This window comes from Oncorhynchus mykiss, chromosome 32 (genome assembly GCF_013265735.2).
Source record: "Oncorhynchus mykiss isolate Arlee chromosome 32, USDA_OmykA_1.1, whole genome shotgun sequence".
In the NCBI taxonomy this organism is placed as follows: domain Eukaryota; kingdom Metazoa; phylum Chordata; class Actinopteri; order Salmoniformes; family Salmonidae; genus Oncorhynchus; species Oncorhynchus mykiss.
In genome coordinates, this window is record NC_050572.1 from 19,345,139 (window position 1) to 19,353,964 (window position 8,826).

The following is an 8,826-nucleotide window of genomic DNA, read 5'->3' on the forward strand; positions in this document are numbered from 1 at the left end:
TATATTAGATCTATAATTATCTAAATAAAATAATAATTGATCAATGGTGCAGTGAGTGAGTTACCTCTTGGGAAACGTTTCAAGGACCTCCTAACGTCAAGCAGCACCTGGTTGAAGTCCTTGTGGTTCTCTCTGATATCCTTAGCTAAAATCAAAACAAATGCTCAGCCCCCCCCCCCCCCCTCAACCATTGTTTTCAGTTGAACATATTTAACAGTGCTGCTGCCAAAGGCCCTGAATGTTGCTCGTTTACATTACGTTGTTGCACAGTATTGAAGAATACAGAATGAATCAATGTTGACAAAAGTCACCTGAATTTGATGAAGTTACAGTAGGCTACATTCAATCAACATACATCAACAGACTATAGAAAGCTAGAGGCATACTGACACAGTGTAATGGTCGTAGTAGTCTACAGCCACGTCTCAGGGCAATGGCCGAACGCAATGATGGACATCCAGGATCTCACATTGAAACCTCTCACTCACTAGGTTTAGCAGGCAACTTGTAGACGTTGACGCTGAGCAGCTTGGGCCAGACTTCCCTCCTGATCTCGTCTGTTAGAAGGCCTCCCTCGCTGACGGCTGCCCTCCGCAGGGTCTCAATGTCCACCGGGTCACTGTTCAGGGCCTGGAGGATCTCCACCAGCTTCAGCTTCTTCCACGACTTGATATCACTTTTTGTTAGTCAATTCCTTCCACAAAATGCTATTCAATGTCAATTGTGCAAGTTAAAAGTGTGTACTTTCACACATTCTACTGTTACTAATTTACAATGTGGCACATAGTTAGTAAATATTAGTATCCCACCTGGGTCATTCCTACAATACGGTGTGTTTTGGACCACATCACTTTAGTGGAAAAAAGTATATATTTTTACATTTGTTTTGTATTCTATCAGAAAAAGGAAGTTTGACTTTCAGAAAAACATATTGGTCAAGCTCAGGCACTTATCGCCATATATATTAGGATTTATTGTTCACACATGGACCATGGGATATTTCCACCTGTTAGGGACATACACCTAACTATCTGAAAGTGTTAACAATGCATGCATATATCTAGATTTAGATTTAAGACATTCAAGTCCCTTACTGAATTACGTTAATTGATTTACTTCAAATAATTATACATCAATGATTATTGAGCGTGTGTTATTTTCATTTGCACCACATTTTTTCTAATAAGAGTGAATAACAACAGAATTTGGTCAACATTTTTGCATATGTATTTGACCCCTTCTATTTCGACAAGTTACCACAAAGATACACGTAACATTTGATGATATTATTCAATTCGGATTTTTTTTAACACACCTAACAGGGTGGAATAAAGCATAACAGGGTGGAAAGCAATAACAGGTTGGAACTAACAACAATAATGAACAAAATATTGAAACAATTAAAGATATTTTATGAACTTGGTTAAAAAAAACATTACATTTATAATTAGAACCACTTTCTTTTTATTTAATTTTCAATTTACTTTTGTCTAGTTAAAAACATTGTCAACCTAAGTTTGTAAAACAACAAAAATATATTATTAAAACACAAGTATTCCATTAGAACAACATAGCTACATGTAAAAGAATTGGATTGCATTTGAAAATCACTGTTAGTTCAAGTTTAATAACACTAGTCAGGCATTTTATGATAAACAGCCCTACACATTTTGCTCCTAACAATTCTGGGCTCACGGTTCACGCTTAATTAAATGGTTATTCAAAAGGTTTAACAGCATTTATAAAATATCTCATACATAGAAAGATACATGAACCTTTAAAAAGTCCCCCCCTCCCCTTCTTCCCTCTCACCTCTCCTCCAATTCACTCCCTTCCAAAACCCTTCCCACTCCACCCCTCTTGCCTTTTCTCCACTCCACTCCATCCCCCCTCCACATACTGCAAGTCACTTTGCTCCAGTTGTAGCTAAATGGTTTCCAAAGTGGTCTTTTATGTACCTTTTATGTACAGTGCCTTGCGAAAGTATTCGGCCCCCTTGAACTTTGCAACCTTTTGCCACATTTCAGGCTTCAAACATAAAGTTATAAAACTGTATTTTTTTGTGAAGAATCAACAACAAGTGGGACACAATCATGAAGCGGAACGACATTTATTGGATATTTTAAACTTTTTTAACAAATCAAAAACTGAAAAATTGGGCGTGCAAAATTATTCAGCCCCCTTAAGTTAATACTTTGTAGCGCCACCTTTTGCTGCGATTACAGCTGTAAGTCGCTTGGGGTATGTCTCTATCAGTTTTGCACATCGAGAGACTGAAATTTTTTCCCATTCCTCCTTGCAAAACAGCTCGAGCTCAGTGAGGTTGGATGGAGAGCATTTGTGAACAGCAGTTTTCAGTTCTTTCCACAGATTCTCGATTGGATTCAGGTCTGGACTTTGACTTGGCCATTCTAACACCTGGATATGTTTATTTTTGAACCATTCCATTGTAGATTTTGCTTTATGTTTTGGATCATTGTCTTGTTGGAAGACAAATCTCTGTCCCAGTCTCAGGTCTTTTGCAGACTCCATCAGGTTTTCTTCCAGAATGGTCCTGTATTTGGCTCCATCCATCTTCCCATCAATTTTAACCATCTTCCCTGTCCCTGCTGAAGAAAAGCAGGCCCAAACCATGATGCTGCCACCACCATGTTTGACAGTGGGGATGGTGTGTTCAGCTGTGTTGCTTTTACGCCAAACATAACGTTTTGCATTGTTGCCAAAAAGTTCAATTTTGGTTTCATCTGACCAGAGCACCTTCTTCCACATGTTTGGTGTGTCTCCCAGGTGGCTTGTGGCAAACTTTAAACAACACTTTTTATGGATATCTTTAAGAAATGGCTTTCTTCTTGCCACTCTTCCATAAAGGCCAGATTTGTGCAATATACGACTGATTGTTGTCCTATGGACAGAGTCTCCCACCTCAGCTGTAGATCTCTGCAGTTCATCCAGAGTGATCATGGGCCTCTTGGCTGCATCTCTGATCAGTCTTCTCCTTGTATGAGCTGAAGGTTTAGAGGGACGGCCAGGTCTTGGTAGATTTGCAGTGGTCTGATACTCCTTCCATTTCAATATTATCGCTTGCACAGTGTTCCTTGGGATGTTTAAAGCTTGGGAAATCTTTTTGTATCCAAATCTGGCTTTAAACTTCTTCACAACAGTATCTCGGACCTGCCTGGTGTGTTCCTTGTTCTTCATGATGCTCTCTGCGCTTTTAACGGACCTCTGAGACTATCACAGTGCAGTTGCATTTATATGGAGACTTGATTACACACAGGTGGATTGTATTTATCATCATTAGTCATTTAGTTCAACATTGGATCATTCAGAGATCCTCACTGAACTTCTGGAGAGAGTTTGCTGCACTGAAAGTAAAGGGGCTGAATAATTTTGCACGCCTAATTTTCCAGTTTTTGATTTGTTAAAAAAGTTTCAATAAATATCAATAAATGTCGTTCCACTTCATGATTGTATCCCACTTGTTGTTGATTCTTCACAAAAAAATACAGTTTTATATATTTATGTTTGAAGCCTGAAATGTGGCAAAAGGTCGCAAAGTTCAAGGGGGCCGAATACTTTTGCAAGGCACTGTACCTTCAAGCTCTGGGATCAGGCATTCTACCTGGTGGTCAGCGTACTTTGCAGGCTTGGCCTGAATAATTTGTTTATTCCATTACAGTGCATGCACTTGACCAGGAGGTTATCCTCATGTACATCTGTTATGATTCCTGGGTATGGCTCATTGTCATAGGACAGCAATAACAGTCCAATATGGTGAGAGTGAACGGCCTCTGGTCACCACGGGGTTTCAACGGTGCACACAGATCTTGGAGTATCAGGAGCTTCTAGAGCTGCTTTTGTGGGCTCCCAAGTGGCGCAGCGGTCTAAGGCACTGCAGTGCAAGAGGCATCACTACGGTCCCTGGTTTGTATCCAGGCTGTATTACATCCGGCTGTGATTGGGAGTCCCATAGGGCGGCGCACAATTGGCCCAGCATCGTCCGGGTTTGGCCGGGATAGCCTGTCATTGTAAATATGTTCTTAACTGACTTGCATAGTTAAATAAATAAAATAAAAACTCAAAGCAGGGACAGGCCATGACCCCCTCATCTCTTTGGCAGAGACAGGTTATGTCTCTGTACTTGATGTGACCTGGCAACACACTTTTCACATCTTCATTGTGCTTTTCACTGCAGTTTTTGGACGAGAAAATCCCATGGCTTTAAAGGCCGTTAGCCATGAATTGGAGATTCTTGTGGGTTTTACATTGGTGTCTCAACCCAAAATGGCCTAAAGGTGCAGAAGAATGAATCTTGACTTTCTGACAGGAATTTCCTGGGTAGATTCTTCATTGTCTGCCAGCGACCTTTTTTGCATCTTCTGTTTGTTTCGCGTGACAGTTTGTTTCCTCACTGTAGTCATGTGACTCACATCATCCCTTCTTGGATTCAGCAGTTGCACAGTTTCTCTTCGTCCACACAAAAGGTACAAATATATCCATCCAATCCAGCCCTCTCCTTTGAAAAACCTAGTCGGTTCTTATTCACCATGTTCCCAATAGTTACTCATGCAATCATCTGCTTCTCCTTTTCTGGTGTTGCGATATTTAGTTCTAATGTCTTCAAGCAATGATGAGTGTAACAGAAGGGTTCTTCTAATGGTTGGATGGACAGGATGATGCCTCAGCAGGGCATTAACTTTTGAGTGAGGAGATTTGGAATTTCCCTTAACACATTGGATTTATCTTTTTCCAAGGTGGCTTGAAGTTTCTTGATCTCTTTCATAAGCCTTTTCTTTGTATTGTTGGTCTTTCTTTGACCTTGATGTCTTTGCCTAAAACACAGTCAGAACTATTAGTATTGTAATCAGTAAACTAATAAATAAATAAAATTGACCAATCAGTTAATCAATCAATTATTCAAAGAATTAATCAATAAACCAATCAATAAAAACATGGGTATGTTTAGTAATATAGAATAGAGCACAAATATTGTGAACACAGCTCAAATAGATCCTGACTAATAAAGTATTAAAGTGCCCAGCTTCAAGCTTGCTCTAACTTTGAGGGCCCTGGCATTGGGTCATGTTCAGGAAGTGGGGGAGGTGTGGGGGAAGGGGAAAAGATGCCCTGGCTGTTGCGCTGGTCTTTTCCTCACTCTTCGTCTCTCTCCATTTTTCCCTTAGAACACGCTTCTCTTTCTCACTGATATCTGCTATCCTCTTTTTCGCTGTCTCTCTGTCATCTCTGTCTCAAGGTACTTTTGTCGTCTCTCTGGGTCTGCATCACGGCATGCTCGGTAACACCGCTGCATTTCAGGAGCACGGAGTGATGGTGCTATTCCCTAACAAATGCATGTACGGTAACCGTTTTAATGACATAGACATAATCTCAGCAAAAAAGAAACATCCCCTTTTCAGGACCCTGTCTTTCAAAGATAATTCGTAAAAATCCAAATAACTTCTTTGTAAAGGGTTTAAACACTGTTTCCCGAATGGTCGTTAAGACACTAACAGCTTACAGACGCTAGGCAATTAAGGTCACAGTTATGAAAACTGAGGATACTAAAGAGGCCTTTCTACTGACTCTGAAAAACAACAAAAGAAAGATGCCCAGGGTCCCTGCTCATCTCAGTGAACATGCCTTAGGCATGCTGCAAGGAGGCATGAGGACTGCAGATGTGGCCAGGGCAATAAATTGCAATGTCCGTACTGTGAGACGCCTAGGACAGCGCGACAGGGAGACAGGACGGACAGCTGATCATCCTCGCAGTGGCAGACTATGTGTAACAACTCCTGCACAGGATTGGTACATCTGAACATCACACCTGCGGGACAGGTACAGGATGGCAACAACAACTGCCCGAGTTACACCAGGAACGCACAATCCCTCCATCAGTGCTCAGACTGTCCGCAATAGGCTGAGAGAGGCTGGACTGAGGGCTTGTAGGCCTGTTGTTAGGCAGGTCCTCACCAGACATCACCAGCAACAACGTCGCCGGACCAGAAAGGACTGGCAAAAGGTGCTCTTCACTGACGAGTCGCAGTTTTGTCTCACCAGGGGTGATGGTCGGATTCGCGTTTATCGTCGAAGGAATGAGTGTTACAACGAGGCCTGTACTCTGGAGCGGGATCAATTTGGAGGTGGCGAGTCCGTCATGGTCTGGGGCGGTGTGTCCCAGCATCTTCGGACTTAGCTTGTTATCATTGCAGGCAATCTCAACGCTGTGCGTTACAGGGAAGACATCCTCCTCCCTCATGTGGTACCCTTCCTGCAGGCTCATCCTGACATGACCCTCCAGCATGACAATGCCACCAGCCATTCTGTTCGTTCTGTGCGTGATTTCCTGCAAGACAGGAATGTTAGTGTTCTGCCATGGTGAGGGCTAGGGCCATTCCCCCCAGAAATGTCCAGGAACTTGCAGGTGTCTTGGTGGAAGAGTAGGGTAACATCTCACAGCAAGAACTGGCATATCTGGTGCAGTCCATGAGGAGGAGATGCACTGCAGTACTTAATGCAGCTAGTGGCCACACCAGATACTGACTGTTACTTTTGATTTTGACCACAGCTACACTTTGCCTTGATTTTACACACTCTTGGAATTCTCTCAACCAGCTTCATGAGGTAGTCACCTGGAATGCATTTCAATTAACAGGTGTGCCTTGTTAAAAGTTCATTTGTAGATTTTCTTTCCTTCTTAATGCATTTGAGCCAATCAGTTGTGTTGTGACAAGGTAGGGGTGGTATACAGAAGATAGCCCTATTTGGTAAAACACCAAGTCCATATTATGGCAAGAACAGCTCAAATAAGCAAAGAGAAACAACAGTCCATTATTACTTTAAGACATGAAGGTCAGTCAATTCGGAAAAGTTCACAAACTTTGAAAGTTTCTTCAAGTGCAGTCGCAAAAACCATCAAGCGCTATCATGAAACCGGCTCTCATGAGGAGCGCCACAGGAAAGGAAGGCCCAGAGTTACCTCTGCTGCAGAGGATAAGTTCATTAGAGTTAACTGCACCTCAGATTGCAGGCCAAATAAATGCTTCACAGAGTTCAAGTAACAGACATCTCAACATCAACTGATCAGAGGAGACTGCGTGAATCGGGCCTTCATGGTCAAATTGCTGCAAAGAAACCACTACCACTTTTTTTGTATATTTTTAAAACGGCATTGTTGGTTACGGGCTTGTAAGCATTTCATTTTGTATTCGGCGCATGTGACGAATAAAAATGGATTTGATTTGAGTGTGCAAAGCTGTCATCAAGGCAAAGGGTGGCTACTTTGAAGAATCTAAAATATATTTTCATTTGTTTAAAACTTTTTGGGTTACTACATGATTCCATATGTGTTATTTCATAGTTTTGATGTCTTCACTATTATTCTACAATGTAGAAAATAGTAAAAAATAAAGAAAAACCCTTGAAAAACCCGGCTGTATCACAACCGGCCGCGATCGGGAGTCCCATAGGGCGGTGCACAATTGGCCCAGCATCGTCCGGGTTTGGAGAAGGTTTGGCTGGTGTAGGCCATCATTGTAAAATAAAAATGTGTTCTTAACTAACTTGCCTATAAAGGTTAAATTTAAAAAACGGTTGTTATCTCTCCAAAAAAACTGATTGACAGGGGCTGTTTTTGAAGGGGTATTACTACAAACTAACAGGGTGGAAAGTGAAATCAGGGAAACAAAGAAAATCTTAAATACAGTAACAATAAATACAATACAAAAAAGAAAAGTATTTATGACAGATATTTTAAGTAGGACTATAAAATAATGAATAAATATTTGGAATATTTGATTATTTAATGGCATATTTCTCGTGGTGGATGAATAGCACCCGGTGACGTGGTAAAAATACATAAAATTCCCTTTGAGATCCATATCTTCGTGTTTTTATGGTAAAGGACATCTAACTTTATATTTTAAGACCTTTGGAATCCACATTTGACAATAAATAAGGTGTTATTTCTTGGGGACAGAAAAGGCACCACATAACAGGAATGACCCATCTTTATTTTGCAGTCTTGCTTTGCTTCAACTGCATTGGCAACTTTACTGACTGACACTATCAACTTTGACCTGTTTTGATGAAGAATATGTTATGATGATAATAAAATGTAAATGTGTATATTGCCATTGAAGAATGGCAGGCTATTCTTATGGGGATTATTAATATAGGTAAATCCCATCCAAGCTCTGCTCTGGGTCAATCGATAGTCACGTTGCTTTGCTGTTCCACGTAGCATGTATGGCAGCTGACCAGGCGATATGCATTCACAGAGGATTCAAACAGAGATCTGCTAAATACTAGTGAAACTATTCGTCTATTCAACTGTCAACTATCTGTAAAACGATTCCCAACGTGCAATGTATGAGTACTTTATCTGATATTTGTTAACAATTTAATACTGATTTAGTTAATTTACCTATATTGCTCTGAGTATTTCCATACCCATTTTCCCGGCTTCCTGTACTTTGCTGGTGTTTCTTCCCCTTTTTCATAGCCTGTTAAAATTAATAACACATCAACAATACATATGTTGTGATACCGTCACTTGCTGAAGTAAATAACAGGTTTATAATCGTTTGTCTAACAACAGAAAATAACAATTACAACGAATTCTCAGTTCGAGTTGTGATCTACCATTCAGCTGTTAATGTATCATCTGCTATTGTCCCAGGAAATCCACTTAACTTCTTTTGAGGAGGGATTTATCATGTCATGCTATCTGATTGACGCAAAGGGATAGCAATTTAAAAATATATGCATCTCATTGGCTCATTCACTTTCAATTGGAAATCCATGAAGGTGCACTAGTGCTTGTAACGT

General features: G+C 40.7%; 1 pseudogene; it reads right to left on the minus strand.

Moving 5' to 3' along the window:
• Positions 1–818, minus strand: part of LOC110489399 — a 38,319-nt pseudogene extending 37,501 nt beyond the window's left edge.
• Positions 819–8,826: the final 8,008 nt, after the last annotated feature.